The following is an 18,509-nucleotide window of genomic DNA, read 5'->3' as shown; positions in this document are numbered from 1 at the left end:
GCTGCGTCCGGGCGCGGGGTGGAGCGGTCAGGGTGCCAGGGCTGGGCGCTTCCGCAGCCCGCCTCCACGACCGCTAGGCTCTGCTAGGTCTCCTGGGATTGGAAGTGATTGTAAAAGGGGCAGTGATCTGGTCACGATGTGAGCGCATCTGAGGTGGAAAGGAAATGGAGTCTACTGGCATCTCTTTACTGAATTGACGACAGGAATTACACATTACTCAGATTTAGATTATTGTGGGTTTTATTATTTTAAAGAGGTAATTAGGAAGGAAAAATTAACCTATTTTTTCATAGGTGATATGTGCTTAGAAAAATCCAAAAACTGGGGTGTCTGGGTGGCTCAGTCGGTTAAGCATCTGGCTTCGGCTCAGGTCATGATCTCTGGGTCTGTAAGTTCGAGCCTCTTGCCGGTCTCTATGCTGACAGCTGAGAGCTTGGAGCCTACTTCAGCTTGTCTCCCTCGCTCTCTGCCCCTCCATCGCTCATGCTCTCTCTCTCTCTCTCAAAAATAAATAAACGTTAAAAAAGAAAGAAAAATCCAAAAACTGTAGGGAAATTATTAAATTTGTAAATTAATGTAACGGAATTTCAGGTACGAAGTAAATATTCAAAGATCGGTTATGATTGAATATATTGGGAACAAGCATAACGTTGATTTTTAAAGAACTATGATTTCTAATAGCATACAAAATATCAAATAACTAAAAATAAATTTAACCAAAATTGCAACACCCCTACAGAGAATTATGAAATATTTTTGAAAGAAATTGATGGCCTAACTACAGTTGACCCTTGAGTATGACAAGTGTTAGGGGTGCTGACCTCTGCACAGTTGAAAATTCACTGTAACTTCTGATTCCTCCCAAACTTGTATTAGCCTGCTGTTGACTGGATGCCTTTCAATAACATGAAGCTGATTAACACATATTTTGTATGTTATTTGTATTATCTACTGTGTTACAATAAAGTAAGCTGTAGAAAAGAAAGCATTATTAAGAAAATGATAAGGAAAATACATTATAGTATTGTCTTTATAAAAAAACAAAAACAAAAAACTATATGAGTGGACCTGCACGGTTCAAACCCATGTTGTTCAAGGGTCAACTATGAATGGAGGATTACACCATATTCATGGATTGTGAGACTCAATATTGTTATGTCAGTTCTTCCCAAGTTGATTCTATGCAAATCCATTCAAAATTGCTGTGGGTGTATGTGTGTAGGTTTGTGGATGTGAGTGTGTGTGAGTGTGTAATATGACAAGTTTATTTTAAAATTATGGAAATGCAAAGCACCAAAAATACCCAAGAAACTTAAAAAAAAATCCAAGAAATTCTTGAAGGTCCCTTGAAGAGTAATAAAGTTGGATATGTACCCTGTATCAAGACCTGTAAAGTTATGGTAATTAAGACATTGTGGCAATGGTGAAAGGAGAGGCAAACATGAAAGAAACAGGATAGATGGCTCAGAAGCAGACCTTTACATAAATGGACACTAGATTTAAGACAAAGATGACACTTCCAAGCAGTGCGACGAGGACTTTTTGATAATAAATAGTGCTTGGGTGATTTGATATTCACTTGGGGGAAAAAAAAGAAACTTAGCCTCTACCTCAAACCATACTCCAAATCGTGTGCAAGGTGATTATATATTTAATTGTAGAAGATAAAATAATTAGTGTTCTAGGAGATGATATAAATTGTCTTAATAACAGGAATGATCTTTAAATTAAAGAAAAATGTCACCAATTATAAAGAAAATATATATGTATAATTTTGATTACATTAAATTGATAACTGGAGAACTTTGGTCTATCGGAAGACAACATTAGGGAATGAAAGGCAAGGCACAGATTGGAAGAAGATATTTACCAGATGCCAAATTAGGGCCCATATGTAAAATATATGAAGAACTGATATAAATCACTGAGAAAATGATTGACCACCAATAAGAAAAACAGGTCAGATACTTTAGCCTGCTCTCCCAAAGAAAATCTCAGTGATCAACAAACTTGTATAAAGGTGCTCAACCTCATTTGTAATGAGGAAAATGAAAAATTAAAACCCTAACATGATATTCCTCAACACCCATCAGAATGGTTAAAATCAAGAAAACTGTCAATAGTGGTGTCAAGGAAGGGAACCAGAGAAGAGACTACAGCACTAGCCAATGCCTTGATTGCAGTCTGTGCAGGACCCAGAGCCTGTGGACCCAACCAGTGGGAACTGTCACATACTGCTGGAGAGAGTATTTTGGTACAACAACTTTGGAAAACAGTTTGTGGTCTAGAAATCCCACTCCTAGAAATATAACCAATGGGAATACATGGACTGTGCATCAAGATACATTTTAGAAAAGTGTTTTTAGCAGTAAAATTTCAAAATTACCTCATACTGGAAGCCAACCAAATGCCCTTCAAGAGTACAGTGGGTAAATATATTGAGCTATATATTTGCTCAACAAAATGCTGCACAGCAACTCAAAAGAAGAATTACAACGCCTTGCAACAATGTGGAAAATCACATAAAGTTGAGCAAAAGAGGCCAAACTCCCAGGCTCTTCCTTCCCAAGAATGCTATATAATGCTATTTACACAAATGTAAATAGGTAAGGTATTATTAGGGATGTAAGTTTATGTGTTAAAATTATAAAGAGCAATCAAGGAAGCGATTACCATGAAAGTCAGGATAAAGGTTACTTTGGGGAGGGGAGAAGGGACAAGGATCAGAAGAGAATGGGGGGCATGGATGATCTGGTGTGTTGGCTTTGTTGTCTTATTCTAATTGTGATTTTGTGATAATTTATTGAGCTGAATATGTTGTTCTGTGTACTCTTGTGTGTATACATTATCAATAAAAATATTTTTTAAAACTTAATGTGAGGCAAAAATCTTTGTTTCCACCCAGGAACTGAAATGCATTTCTTCTTTGTAATTTACTCTCTTTTCATTCTTCAGTTTGGCTGACAGAAATCCTAGAACTAAATCTGAGGTTCAGTTCTAGCAATTACATAAACCATTGTGACCAAGTATTTCCATTCTTTTTCCTCAGTCCTTGACTCTCTACTAATATTTCCCTTGCCATGATTGTGTTTAATATCCATATTTTAAAACCATTATTTAGTTTTATGTATTTATACCTGGATATGACTGCTTGGAAGGTTACATCTCTTAAAATTCACATTAACTTGAAACTCCAATTGTTTAAATTAGTAGGAATAGTGATTTCTCTTGGGAATCTCTCCTACCTACCTATCAACTGGCCAAGAATCCCAGAAGCAGAAAAAAAAAAAAAAGTTCATGTTCGTACAACACTTAATTAAATAGATGGCATCATAACTATCTAAAAGACTTGATTTATCAGAAAAATATCCAACTCACACTTAGAAAATAATTAAAAGAGTTTGAAGAATTTAATATTGCCTATAGGAGTAATAACCATGTGGTAATCCTTTAAAGCATATTAATACTGCAAATAGAATAACAATGAATAATTGCCCATAACTGTCCAAATTCTATTGTGCCCAAGTAACCCTTGTAAAAAGAAACAACTGGAGCCCGAAAAACAGACATGTGTTGTTGCCTTAGCATGCCCAAGATGGCTGTGATTGTAGTCATTATGTGGTAGGAAGCTCTCATAAGTTTTAGCTTGGAAGTTACTTAATTCACACAATCTGTTACAGTTCTAAATGTAGTTCAAATTAAATGTACTTCCTAAATATAGCTCTTGAAATAAGTACAGTACAATTAACGGCTTGATAAAAAGGTTTTAAAAAATAAAAGATAGCTCTCCTAGACCTTTGAATGCAATATGATTAAACATGCCCAAACTTAGCATTTCTAAGCATTTGAATATGATGCACATATAAGTAAGGTTGAATACAACCAAAAACTTTTTAATAAACCAAAGTTGAACTCTTAACTTGTTTACTTGCAGGAATTATCCATAAGCTTGGCAGTGATTATTAAACAAAAAATAATCAAGAGTCTACGTGTAGTAATTGCCTTGTCACTTATATCACAATGATAACTATCTGCTGGATGGATGGCTAATTGTGAGAAGTCTTTGCATCAAGAAAAAAAATAATAAAAATCATAACGTGCTATTATGTAGCACAGTGTGTGTGTAGAGCCCTACCCCAGCTCAGAAAATATCAGATAAAACTGGAAGAATCTGAACAGACAACAAAATGAGTAGAGAATTTTCTTTACAGTCTAGTTGCTATGTTTCTAAAATATACCCCCAAATGAGCCTGGGTACATATGGGGCTTATTTTTCCTCAGTCCTGACCTAGTAGCAATTGGAATTAAAATCACCTACCATGCCCATCCTTCTTCTGAGTGAACTGCTTCATCAAGAGCCTCTGCTGCATTTAGTCCCACCAGGTGGTCCCCATCAGGTAAAACTGGACTAGAGTGGGCACTTGATTTTGGGAACCAATCCATAGGCTGGCTCTCCACCTCTGACTATCCCCCAAAATACATTGAGACAATCATATTTCTTGGAGATTTGAAGTTAAGAATTTGTTAGAGGACCTTGTACAAAACCATGGTGGGGCTGCACAAACTATGAGAAAGCCCATAGATAGTGGAATAGGAAAAAGGGGCAGTGTTATCTGACAGGACCACTGCAATGAATATGTAGACTCCAGATATTTGGAAACTGAACATTCAGCCCCAGTGTCCCAAAGCCAGGTTCTATTGTAATTCCAGTCCTTTTCTTTTTCAAAACAGGCCCATACAGTGAACTTCCTTTCCTTGAGCTAGCTAGTTAGCCAGTTAGTCTGTATTCCTTAGATCCACAAAAGCTGAACTAAAACAAAGCTTGGGATCAACAGTTAACAGTCTAATTGTTTCTCAGTTTTTATTAGAAGGCACGAATTGGGAACACAGAAATGCCAGCTGCTAAATACATTTACTTTAAATGCTGTTTGCAAAGCACGATACCAAAACTATTTTCAAGGACAAGATGGTTGCTGTAAACTTTGGCAAAATCATGCTTAATTATAAAATATTTAGGCAACTTTTTATAATAAGTTAAAGGAATATTATTTTGGAAAGTTCAAAACAGAATGTAACAGAATCCCATTTAAAGATGGAGTTGGGAGCTAAAATATTTTAGTGATTCATCTGAATCTGAGACAAATTATAGTGGGCACTGTCATCTGAAATCACTTTATTTTTATTTTTATATTTTTACATCTCTTGGCTCACTATTGTTTTTTTTTTTAATTTTTTTTTCAACGTTTATTTATTTTTGTGACAGAGAGAGACAGAGCATGAACGGGGGAGGGGCAGAGAGAGAGGGAGACACAGAATCGGAAACAGGCTCCAGGCTCCGAGCCATCAGCCCAGAGCCTGACGCGGGGCTTGAACTCACGGACCGCGAGATCGTGACCTGGCTGAAGTCGGACGCTTAACCAACTGCGCCACCCAGGCACCCCTATTGGCTCACTATTGTTAAAAAGACTTAAAAGTGTAGAAAATATAGACGGTATTTGCTTGCCTTTCCAACCCATACTCCAGGATGATGTTTCAACCTCTGTTTTAAAGCTTTCCACAATTTCCTTACCTTCTCAACCCTCCAATCCCCTTTCCTTGCTGGCCTCCAACTTTGAATCAATTATGCCACTTGCTTTCTTAGCTCCTACAAGTGAGCTATTCACTAGGTTGGAGAGGTTTCCAACTGTGCCATCATGAAGCAATAGTCACCAGATGAACTTTCAGTGGCACAAGACAAAGTATCACTGATCAGCAGAATTCATGCTTCCATTCTCTGAAAAAGTGATTCTGAATTTCCACCACTGTCTATGTAAGAACAGCTACCATGAGAAAAATGAAGGGTTTAAGTACTAAGAATGGGTTCCTTTACATCTTACATAAAATTTCATAAGGAAATAAACAAGATTTGGGATGTTTTGGTAATCACTCTACAGTACCTTACATACTTCCTGAAATCTTCACCACAATCAAGGTAATGAATATATCCATCACTCCAAAAGTTTCCTTGTGTCCCTTTGTATTCCTTTTGTTTGTAATATGTAAGATTATAGAATTTACTTTTGATTAATGGCTGTGTTTAACAATTAGCTAGCATAATTCCTAAAAATTTAATAATCAGCTCTTAAGAGCTAAGATCAGCTGGCTATAGTACATCACTGATATTCTTACCTCTCATTCTCCTCTCTTAGTGAGTTTAAGTAAATCTCAGTTCCTTCAACTTATCTTCATTATTACCTATTTGTCTAAGCTTTCATCAGTTTTGAGCCTCCCAATTCAGTGATTGAGCTCAGAACTGGACCTAGAGAGTCCTACTCTGTATGTTACAGGATTAAAAATGAAACCAAGCTGTAAATGTTAAAGGAAGGGAGAGCCTGGGGCATTTTCCTAGGGCTGAGAAATTAGAAAGTTTCTGGGAAGGCTAGCTCCAAGTAGGAAGGGACCCTTTCTAACTGAGGGACCCTTGGGAGATCTCTCTGTAGACGTGGGAGGCAGGAAGAAAGCAAAGCAGGTTACTTAGTTCTGGAGTGGGACATATTTTTTGTACACCATGCTTTCTGCAGGCACCACTTAACAGTACCACTAATTGAATTCAATGCCACTGATTATTTCAGTAGCAACCCCCATTGGGCCTGTATCTACCCAGGAATAATGGTTGTGGGTGTCAAAGAGGTAATTTAAAGAGATATTTTCCTCTGCTGCTTTAAGTGAAAACTTGGAGGGTGGGGACCTGAGCAGCCCCAAAATGTCTTATTCAGGCTTAATTCTTTTCCCTGACTATACTGGAATCTAATTGTCATCTATGTGTTTCTGCTTTTTCTAATTAAAAAAAAAAAAATTTTTTTTTTTTAATTTCTTTTGGAGAGACAGACCAAGCAGGGGAGGGAAAGAGAGACACAGAATCTGAGACAGGCTCCAGGCTCTGAGCTGTCAGCACAGAGCCCAACCCAGGGCCGGCACCCACAAACTGCTAGGTCATGACCTGAGTGGAAGTCGGATGCTTAACCCACTGAGCCACCCAGGAGCCCCTATATATTTCTGCTTTTATGAATAGCAGGAAGATGGCCTGATTTTGAAGATTGCACTTGGCTCTTTTTTGAGCAGCAGCATCCGGATCATTCACTCTGCCACCATAATTTTAACTTAAAACACTTCTAAACTGTACTTGAGACTATTACAAATTTGTTTATTTTGCAGTAAATAAAATAATAAAATCTTCTTAAAATTATTACAACAATTAATAGTGTTTAGATTAGCTCAGCCAAATGCATACTTTTGGGGATGCTAGAAGTGTCCTAGAGGCAAATGGTTCTTTTAGTGAATGGTTCATTTGTACAGAATACTCTGGCCAGAGCTGAAAATGGCTTTTAATTGTTTAGGAGTGAGATTACAGCATTTAAAACGTTAAAGTTTTAAATAACATTTTAGATCGATGTGAATGTAAAAGGATAGAAAAGTAGTTAAATTGCAGTTTATATTACAAAGTAACTCTCCTCATATCAATTCAGTTACCAGCATAAGAAAATTTTCCTTTCAATACAGCTTTTCCTGTCTTTCAGGCTAATGGAAAAAATGATTGGTGTATTTCAAGTGAATGTAAAGGACTCTTTTGGCTCTGGTCTAGTATCAATATTCTGGGTAACAGTGTTGGGGAAAATTGGGCCCTGGGGGTTGTCATCTCATTGGCATGAAACGTATGGAAAACACACGTACATTTATTCTGCTGTTGAACTATTTTCCTGAGCCTGTTACTATGGCTTCTAAGTGCATCAACAGGCAGGCCCCTTTACATGCTGCTCTTCACATCTCCAAACGCTCCCTGTCCTTTTAGTCATCGCTATTCAAAGCAATGTGGAAGAGCAACCCAGGTTTCACCTGGGAGCTTATTAGAAATGCAGAACCTTGAGCCTATCCCTGACTGCTGAATCAGAATCTGCATGGTTACAGGATCCCCAAGTCAGTCGCGACCGCAAAAAAGTTTGAGAGGTGACCATCTACATGGACTTTCCCTAGTAATTTTGACCGCAGTGATTCATGCCTCTTTTTTCTGAACTCCCACCTTACCTGTTGTCCATTCTGCATGATTTAGCATTTGATTATATAATCCTGTGTTTCTCACTAATTATTGGACATATGCAAATATTATTTCCCTGACAATATTGTGAGCCCTTCGACCAGGGGTTGGTAAAATTCTCTAAAAGGGAGGCACCTGGGTGGCTCAGTCGGTTGAGCAGCTGACTTTGGCTCAGGTCGTGATGTCACAGTTGGTGGGTTCGAGCCCTGTGTTGGGCTCTGTGCTGACAGCTCAGAGCCTGGAGCCTGCTTGGATTCTGTGTCTCCCTCTCTCTGTGCCCCTCCCCTGTTCTCACTCTCTCTCTCTCTCTCTCTCTCTCTCTCTCTCTCTCTCAAAAATAAACATTTAAAGAAATTAAAAAAAAATTCTCTGAAAGGCCACATGGTAAATATTTTAGGCTTTGCAAGCCACATGGTGTCTCAGTTGTATATTCTTTTTTGGACTTTAAAAATTAAAATATATTAGGTAGAAAGTCATGCAAAAACAGACCCTAGTATACATTTGATTTGTGGGCAGTAATTTGCCCACCCCTACCCTTGGCAAGGCCAGAGTTGTATGTTGGGCCTTTGGTACAATGCTATTATGGAGGTTTGCAATCAATGCTTATTTAGTGGGTTGTTACAAGTCATTTCACATTCCCTTCTGCCTTATGTTCTAAAACATTTTGAGGTTAGGTTTAGAAAAAGTTACAAAAAATTATACTATGTTGATAAAAAGAAATATTTACATATTTTAAAAAGAAGCTATTCATAAGAATGGAAGATTTCAGGGGCACCTGTATGGGTCAGTTGGTTAAGCCTTAGACTCGATTTCAGCTCAGGTCATGATCTCACAATTTGTGAGATTGAGCCCCGCCTCAGGTTCTGTGCTGACAGCATGGAGCCTGCTTCTTGGGATTCTCTGTCTCCTTCTTTCTGCTTCTCTCCACTTCCACATGCATGTGCACTCTCTCTCTCTCTCTCTCTCAAAATAAGTAAACATTTAAAAAATGGAAAATTTCAAATAAACTCATATATAGTTTTTATTTTCTTATGGGTGCTAAGACAAAAATAAACCATTAATTTGTAATTGACAAAAGAATATAATAATCCTTAATTTTTCATTAAGAACATATTGCTAAAGAAATGCTGATATTTATTCCAGCCTAGTATGAGTACATCAATAGTAAAAAGAATAAAAGTAATATGCTGATGTAGTTGATTTAAAATTTTTTATGGCAATATATTTTTTATAGCTTGACCACAGTATTATTCTTTACTAAGTGCTTGTTAACTTGTAACCTGATATTATTATGAGCCATCCATGGTGTTTAAAGTATTTATACACCAGGATTCATTCTTTGATTTTTGATTCCATTAATACTTAAAGAATTGAAACAGTGTTACCAAGAGAGGAATGAAAAAATATTCTAGGGAAAGCAGCAGTATAACACATTTTTACAAACAGATACACACACACACACACACACACACGCACGCATGCACGCACACGCACACATAAGCTCAAGCCAGCATGCTGACCTGTGTTATTGCTCCAGGCAATGTTGGGAAGAGAAATGGGTTTTCTGTTTAGGAAAACTATTTTGTGGGTTTGTTTGTTTTTTTTTTTCTTTGTTTGACCCTTATAAGAAAACCATAATAAGCTTATTTTGAGACCAGAAAAAAAATGTAATTCTCCTGGTAGGAAAGACCAAAAAACATTACTGTTATATATCTGATAGATTGTTTCTTTCATTGGTATCAAAAGAACTGGCCTGTGTTTGGAGATCTGAATTTAATGAAAGGCTACACAGAACATATTTAAAGTTGTGAAACCGTTTGCTATTAACATGATACCTAATTTTTCTTAAGACATTGTTCATCCACAGAGAAAGAAATCATATCATATTCAAGATTTAAGAGCAGATTATTTGCGTTTATATCCTTTTAAGCTTGATACGTTCATAAGAATAGGGCTTTTAATTTTCTTATGCTTTAAGAGAATAAGAGCTAATCTATAAATAGTCAATTAAAAACTCATTTTTTTTTGTTTGAACATATTTTTATGTTTCCACTGAAGGCTTTCCAAGTTTTATTTTATTTCCATGTCTTTTTTTCCTGTCTGGAGTTATGTTTAATAATCTAAGAACACCACTAAACTGAATGTAGTTAACCTCACATCCCCAAAACATTAGATAATTTTGATCATTTTGAGGTGCTGCCCCTTTTTGCAGTTTTCTACTGGGTTTCCTGGGAGTGAAAGCTTGTACATTTCCAGATTGGCATAGAGAAACTTACTCTGAAATATGTCCAGGATAGTCAGGATGACGGCTTCACAGGAAGTCAGGTCTAGGGAATCATTCATTCAAGATGATCATGTTTAGGTAGTAGAAATCAGTGAAGGTAACTTCAAAGGTCAAAGGCCATGAGCCTACTTTTTGTGTGTTGGGGGGGGGGAGTGGGGGCAGGAGCAGAGAGGGAGAGAATCTTAAGCAGGCTCCACACTCAGCATGGAGTCCAACACGAGGCTCGATCTCACCACCCTGAGATTATGACCTGAGCCGAAATCTAGTCGGACACTTAACTGACTGAGTCATCCAGGCACCCCGAGCCTACATTTTAATTAGTGGATTTATGTTTGAAAAATTCCATGTTTCCCTTTTGCACATGCATGTGATTGTATGGATTCCCTGAGACGTGGCTGTGCATATTCAACCTAGTAAGGTGGAGAAGAGAGTAGGTACTGGGTTTTTACTGCTGCTATCTTTGGCCAACTCCCTTTATGGCAGAAACACAACTTGCCTCAATTCCTGCTTACATGCAGAACCCCATTCTTCTACACGAGGGACCATGTAAGTTAACACCCAAATTTGGATACTTCTGATGGTGAAAAAGGGTGCTATTAACAATGTCAACTGAAAACAGATGTACAGCAGGGACATTTGGCTAATGGATTAATGAGGAATGTTGAAGAATAAATGGATACCATCCAAGTATTTATTCGTGGGTTCTCAAAAGCCCTGGATCTCCAGATTTGAGGAGCTGGTATAACAAAGCACTGGTTTTGGAGGTACACAGCTAATTAACATCCTAGTTTATCACTTGCTACATGTGTGACCTTGGGCAAATTTCCTAATTGCTCTTTTCAGTTTCCTGGTTATAATAATCCTTGCCACTCAATGTTGTTTTAAGGATTAAAGAGATGATGTGTGTATAGTATTTAGCATGATGTTTGGCACAGCATAATTACTCAGCACAATTACTTGTTATTATCCCTACTGGACCAGAATCTAGTTCTAACTATATGAATAATGATACAACCACAGCAAGGTGGAAAAGAACCTTTGTGACTGCTTGCTCCATACATTCTTTGGCCTTCTAAGACAACTCCAGCCCAAAGTCCCTTGATCATTCAGTAAGCTCTTACCATGGTTTCCCTTCATGAACATGGACCTCTTGCAAATATTTAGGCTGAACCATGAGGGTCAAGGCCTACTGCTTGAATAGATTACATGCAGCCACAATGACCCATTTTTTTTAGGATGGTTCCCTAATGCTCTGCAATATTTGACTTCTTGGAAGAGCACATTAGCAAGGTGGAAGATGTTCAGCCTACTTGTGGATGTATAAATTCCACAGTTCTGTTTTCTGAGTAACACAAGAGAGCTGAGGCCAGCAGTTTGCACATGAAAACAACATTTCAGGATTTCGAAAGCTGTTATTAAAAATTAGTCTATGGTGGGGTGCCTGGGTGGCTTAGTCGGATGAGCATCCAACTTCAGCTCAGGTCATGATCTCACAGCTTGTGAGTTCAAGCCCCGCATCCAGCTCTGTGCTGACAGCTCAGAGCCTGGAGCCTGCTTTAGATTCTGTGTCTCCCTCTCTCTCTGCCCCTCCCCTGCTCACACTCTCAAAAACAAATAAACATTTTAAAAAATTTAAAAATTAATGTGAACATTAAATTATATTGAAAACAAGGTTAATAAATACTCAAAATTCACCAGCTTCTAATTATTTTACTACATTTAACTATTATCTCTGCTTTTGAGCTTATTTGTGTCCATTGTGTCTATGTGGTAGAATACTGTATAATGGTCTGCTACTGTCATTGCACATCTGTTCTCAACTCCACATTCAGTGATGTTACTTAGGCAGCTTGAAATCAGCCATGATGGGTATATTCACATCATGGAAGCAGATGAACACACCAAATCAAGGCTTGATTTAATGTTTGTTGATTTTCTAGACTTTAGAAAGTGATAGGGGAAATGCAGATTAAATCTACAGGTATGCTCTGACTGCAACCAGTATAGTGTGAATATTACACAAAATTGAGGCAGTATACTCCCAATATTCAAAAACAATTCTCTGATTGAGGAAGGAAGTCAGTCAGATCATTGAAAAACTAGTGAAGTTCCTACATATATCTTCATTGCTTCACTTTCTCACTAACGTAAAGGAATGTATCAACCAACATTCATATTAGGACCACACTCTTGTTCATCTCTTGCATCCATAGTTTGGTGATGAATACAAGAATTTAACAAAAAATTACAGGAGTCTGGGAGGTTCAATTAGGTTACATAGAATTCACAGTAAAGACTATTGTGTATTTTATTATTTGCAAATCATGTGATGTGAAATATCCTCTGTATCAGTGAAAGCTCATAATAAATGTGTGTGCGTGTATGTGTGTGTGCCTACCTAGCTGTATCAATATTAAATATGTTCTTTGTTTTTGTTTTGATTTATTTTTTGGTTTTTTGCAGAGGGAGCTGGTTGTTAAACACTTACCAGAACATCACTTGTTGGGACGTATGGAGCTACTCTTATCTGATGTCAGAACTGCCACTGAGGGCAGTATTTAAGCATGGGAAGTTCAGGGCTTGGCCATTGTTGCACTGCTAATCCATGGACAGTCCAGATAAGTAGGGGTTAAAGCCAGAGAAGAGAAGCTTGAAGATTGAGACTGGAGAGTAGAGTGAATGGTAACTGAAGGTAGACACTTGAAAAGGGACACAGAGTAATTCAGGATGGGAAAAGAGACAGCCAGAGAGAGAACGAGATGAAGGATGAGGTTAGTTCCTGAATTTGCTCCCTTAAAGGCACACATTTAAAAAAGGTATACATTTAAAGGATACCTATTTTATGTGAGGCCCCCAGACTATCCACTGTTTTGAGAATACATCTAGAAGCGCTGTGCTGTCTCTCAGACAGGTTAGAGGTCTCTGAGGTTAGAGGAGTATTGGTAAGGTCAAAAGTGAACTTTGGTTTGGGTGAGTTTCCAACTCGAGGAGATTAGGGAGAAATGATAGCCATTTCGGGGAACATATTTCTTTAATACGGTAGGATGATTATTAGAAACACTGCAAACCTTGTTTCTTCTATTCTACAATTTTATGTCAGATTTCTTGGAGTCTCATGCTTAGCCATTAGATCCTCACATGGTATTCTTATGCTTGTTATCTACATCTACTACATATAATGTTTTTGCACATTTTTTCTGATTTTAAAGGCAATCCATATTCATTATAGAAAATTTGGAAGTCACAGAATATTTAAAAAGTTACTTAGTCAAATGCCATAATTCAGAGATAATGATTGTTAATATTGGAATGTTTCCCTTAGGATATATGTGTATATATGCGTACATGTGTATATATGTGTAATATATATATGTATATATATACACTCATATGTATATATGCATAGTATATATATTAGCATGTGTAGTCTTTTATTTGCTACTACATTATGTCATGAGCATTTTTATTTGCTCTTAAAGTTTTTTATTTATCTATACTATTTTCATATAGAAAAATGCTAATCCTTTGTTACATTTTCTAAAAAATATTTATTAATTTGTCATTTTCCTTTTAAATTTGTTTTGTGTGTTTTTGCTTTAAAATTTATTCTAAAACTTTAGATAGTTCAATGTATTGATATTTTAATTTGTTGACTGATTTTGTTGATTTTGTTGACTCCCTTTTGTTCGTGTAATATCTTTCCACAACTCAATGACAAAAGTAGCCACAAAATATCCTTCCATGTACACACATATATATGTAGGTATGTGTATATATTTATGTCTATAGGCATACATGTACAAAAAATGTATTTTTTAAAGTTTTTTTAATTTATTTTGAGAGAGGGAGAGAGAGAGTGCAAGTGGGGAAGGGGCAGAGAGAGATAGAGACAGAATCCCAAGCAGGCTCCATGCTGTCAGTGCAGAGCCTGATGTGGAGTTTGAACCATGAGCCATGAGATCATGACCTGAGCCGAACTCAAGAGTCATACACTTAACCAACTGAGCCACCCAGGTGCCCCAAAAGCATATGTATTAAATCTTGAATCCCTCTGAAATTCAATTTTGTGTAAAGGATTTAAATATGACTTAATTTTTTTCTGAAAGCCAAGTGAATTTTTTCAGAATGCTCATCAGCAGAATATATTTTCAGTTAAAATTACATTTGGCTTTTAGAGAGACTTGAAAGACAATGGATTAAACCAGGTTCTCAGACTTGCAAACAAGCATCAGAGTCCCCTGGAAGGCTTGTTAAAATCCAGATTGCTGGGCATTTTCTTCAGAGCTTTGAGACAGTAGGTCTGGGAAAGTGTCCAAGAATTTGGATTTCTAACAAGTTTGCAGGTGATATTGATTGATGCTGCTGGTGTAGGGACCACACTTAGAATTAACTGGTTGAAACAGCTAAGGGATTGATGAATATCAATGGATCAGGGATTGATGGTCTGTCTAAAGCTAGGCCACGCAAGCCAGGTACTTTGGTTGTGTGATACCTTGGAAATCTAGGCTCCTTGGATTTTTCTGTTCCTTAATCCTTAGATTGGGGCTTTAGACTTTATGGTCCTGTGATTGCTCCTGCAACTCCATGTTCACTCCAGTAAGAGGAAGAACAGGCTTTACCTGTATCTCCTCCACCACCCCTCCCCTCTCTCTACCACCTTCCCAAGCTGGACCTAGAGATTTCTGCTTAGAGCTTTTTAGCTAGAATTGTGTCACATACCAACCTGTAACAGCAATTGGGATATAGAGATTTCTTTTTTTTTTTTAAGCTCATTACATTGCTACCCTGAACAAAACTGGATATAGAAGGCATTTGTGTACTGTTTGTGATTTCAGTGGCAATGTTTCTTTCTAGTGTTTCATCATTAAGGAGCTATCTTACTTTCCTTCCTCACTTATAAGGGGCTATCAGGCATAGGATCTTTAAATGTGATAATACGTTTTTCTTAATTGGTGTATTGATGTAGCTGAACTCATTGCAACAGCACATGTCCTAATACTAAATTGTCCTTGCATTTATGCCTGATTATTTTCTAATAGTCTATTGAATTTGATTGTATATATTGTATTTAGATTTTTACATTATTTCTCCTTTTTTTCCTTCAAATTTTTATTGCATTCTAGTATTAACATATAGTGTAATATTGGTTTCAGGAGTAGAAACTTACATATAACACCCAGTGCTCATCCCAACAAATGCCCTCCTTAATACTCATAACCCATTTGGCCCATTCCCCCATCCACCTTCCTCCATCAACCCTTGTTCTCTATAGTTAAGAGTCTCTTGGGGCACCCACGTGGCTCAGTTGGTTAAGTGTTGGATACTTGATCTTGGCTTGGGCCGTGATCTCACAGTTTGTGAGTTTGAGCCCTGAATTGGGTTCTGTACTGACAGTGCGGATCCTGCTTGGGATTTTCGCTCTCTCCCTCTCTCTCTGCCCTTCTCTTGCTGTAATGTTTTTCTCTCTTTTTCAAAAATAAATAAATAAACTTTAAAAAAAGGGGGGTCTATTATGGTTTGCTTCCCTCTCTTCTTTCTCTTTCTCTGTGTTTATCTGTTTTGTTTCTTTTTTCTTTTTACATTTATTTATTTTTTGAGAGACAGAGAGAGGCAGAGCACAAGCGGGGGAGGGGCAAAGAGAGAATGAGACACAGAATCCGAAGCAGGCTCCAGGCTCTGAGCTGTCAGCACAGAGCCCCAAGCGTGGCTCGAACTCACGAACCATGAGATCATGATCTGAGCTGAAGTTGGACACTTTACCGACTGAGCTACCCAGGCGCCCCTATCTGTTTTGTTTCTTAAATACATTATTTCTTATTAACTAAATTAGTATGTTGTTGACTTTAGAGTTATACTTAACAAGTTTTTATATCAGGCTTATTCTAGCTTTAAAAACAAACTTGTTGATAGTGCACTGTGTTCCTGGGAATCTGCTAAGCTGAGATTTACATGAATTGAATTTAAATTTTATAGACATTTTGTGAGGTTCATACCTTACCTATCCCCATTTTACAGATGAGGAAAGTGGGTTTGAGATCAGTCATATAAGGTCATCTATCTAGGAAATTCTAAGCCCCTTATTCCTTACATTAATTCTTGATTTATTTGGTATACTGGGAAGCCTTCCATCTTCTGTTATGTTGTAGAATAGCTTATGTTGTATGGGAATTATTTATTTCTGAAAAGATTAAAATAATTTCTCCATCAAATAAATTCAAATATTAATTATCTGATTCTGTAGTCTTTTGGGAAAGTTATTTCATGATAACTTGAAGTTTTTCTTCCAGTTAATTTAGATTTTCAGTTTCAAAGAACTAGACCGTGGCTTTATCTATCAGTTTTCTACTTCTTTTCTTGTAATTCACTATCTATAAACATAACCATCTTTACTTTCTACCCCCTTTTTCCCTAGAACATTATTGCAGTTATTTTTTTTTTCCAGTATCTTTAAGTAAATGATTAGTGTATTTTCTCTATTTATTTTGTTATTTTTTAAATTTTGACTTTATTAATTTGTTTTTAAATACAGCTTTTGGTAGAATTCCTTACCTTTTTATGTATATCATTTCATTTTGCATTTGATTTTGTGTTTAGCCAATTTAGGAGAAATTATTTTAACTCCCAAAGGATTATAAATATGTCTGTTTTTTTATTATTAATTTTTGGTAGTTTTGTATTTTTTGTTATTTTGTTTTGTTTCATTATGATCAGAGAAAGTGGCCAGTATAATTTTCATTTTTTAAACAATTTATTTATTTGTTTTGAGAGAGAACAAACCAGGGAGAGGCAGAGAGAGAGGAAGACAGCGGATCTGAAGCAGGCTCTGTGCTGACAGCAGAGAGTCTGATGCGGGGCTCAAACTCACGAACAGTGAGATCACGATCTGAGCTGAAGTTGGACGGTTAACCGGCTGCACCACCCAGCGCCTCTAATTTTCATACTTTGAAGTTTACTGGGACATTGTTTGTTTCTAGAAAATGATCAAATTATATTTTCAAAGACATTTTAAGGTTGAATATTATCTGTGTTTTTTTGTAGATAAAAATATGTGACTTCATCTTTCTTAATTATTTCGTCATCAATTAAATCTTTTATTTGATGCTTCATAGAGTAATAGTGATTTATGAAGAATCCCACTATAACCCTATTTCTGTCCATTTCTTCTATTTTCATCAATATAAACTTTTTATATTTTTGTAACCTGACACATGATTCTTATGTCTCCTTTTAATCTTATAAATTCATCCTCTTTAATCTCATATGTGCTTTTCTTTTTCTTCTTGGGTGTTTTATTATATATATAAATATTACTGCCTCTGCTTTTTTTTTTTTGACATTTGTTAGAAATATTGTTGACCATCTCATTCTCTGAGAGCTTTTTGTTTAATTTTGTTTTATATATTTGTCTTCTAAGCAACAGTTAGTTGGATTTTTATAAAACTAAATCTAAGTATTTTCCTTTAATAAGGAATTTTAAACTGATACTCATTAAGTGTTGTAATCAATGTTTTTGATCTACTTTTGGAATTTTATTTTATTTTTCTACGTTTATACTTCTTGTTCCTTTTCTTATTATCTGCCTTGTACTAGATAAACTGTGTTTTTTTAAATATTTTTTTAATGTTTATTTATTATTGAGAGACAGAGAGAGACAGAGTGTGAGCAGGGGAGGGGCAGAGGGAGAGGGAGACACAGAATCTGAAGCAGGCTCCAGACTCTAAGCTGTCAACACAGAGCCCGATGGAGAGCTCAAACTCACAAACCGCGAGATCATGACCTGAGCCGAAGTCAGACGCTTAACCAACTGAGCCACCCAGGCACCCCGATAGACTATGTGTTTTTTTATTTTTATTTCTTTCAGAAATTTGGAAGATATCATCTTACCTTCAATTCTATTTAAGCATTATTTTTTGGTTAAAAATACAGAAATTTATCAATCTTTAATTATTCATTCAGTGGGCATTTTTTGTTGGTTTTGTTAACGAGGCACCATTCTATGCCATACGTTACCATAGCTGACAAATAAATAAATACATAAATAAAAATGGTATCGTCTCTGCCTTTATGAATTTTATGCTCCAGAGAGTAAAACATTTGCCAAAGAATCACACAACAATGTTATAAAAGTCAGGGTTCAACCAGAGATGTAGAACC

Source organism: Felis catus, chromosome A3 (assembly GCF_018350175.1).
Source record: "Felis catus isolate Fca126 chromosome A3, F.catus_Fca126_mat1.0, whole genome shotgun sequence".
NCBI classification, from domain to species: Eukaryota; Metazoa; Chordata; class Mammalia; order Carnivora; family Felidae; genus Felis; species Felis catus.
The sequence above is the reverse complement of the archived record's forward strand: the minus strand, read 5'-3'. Positions refer to the sequence as shown.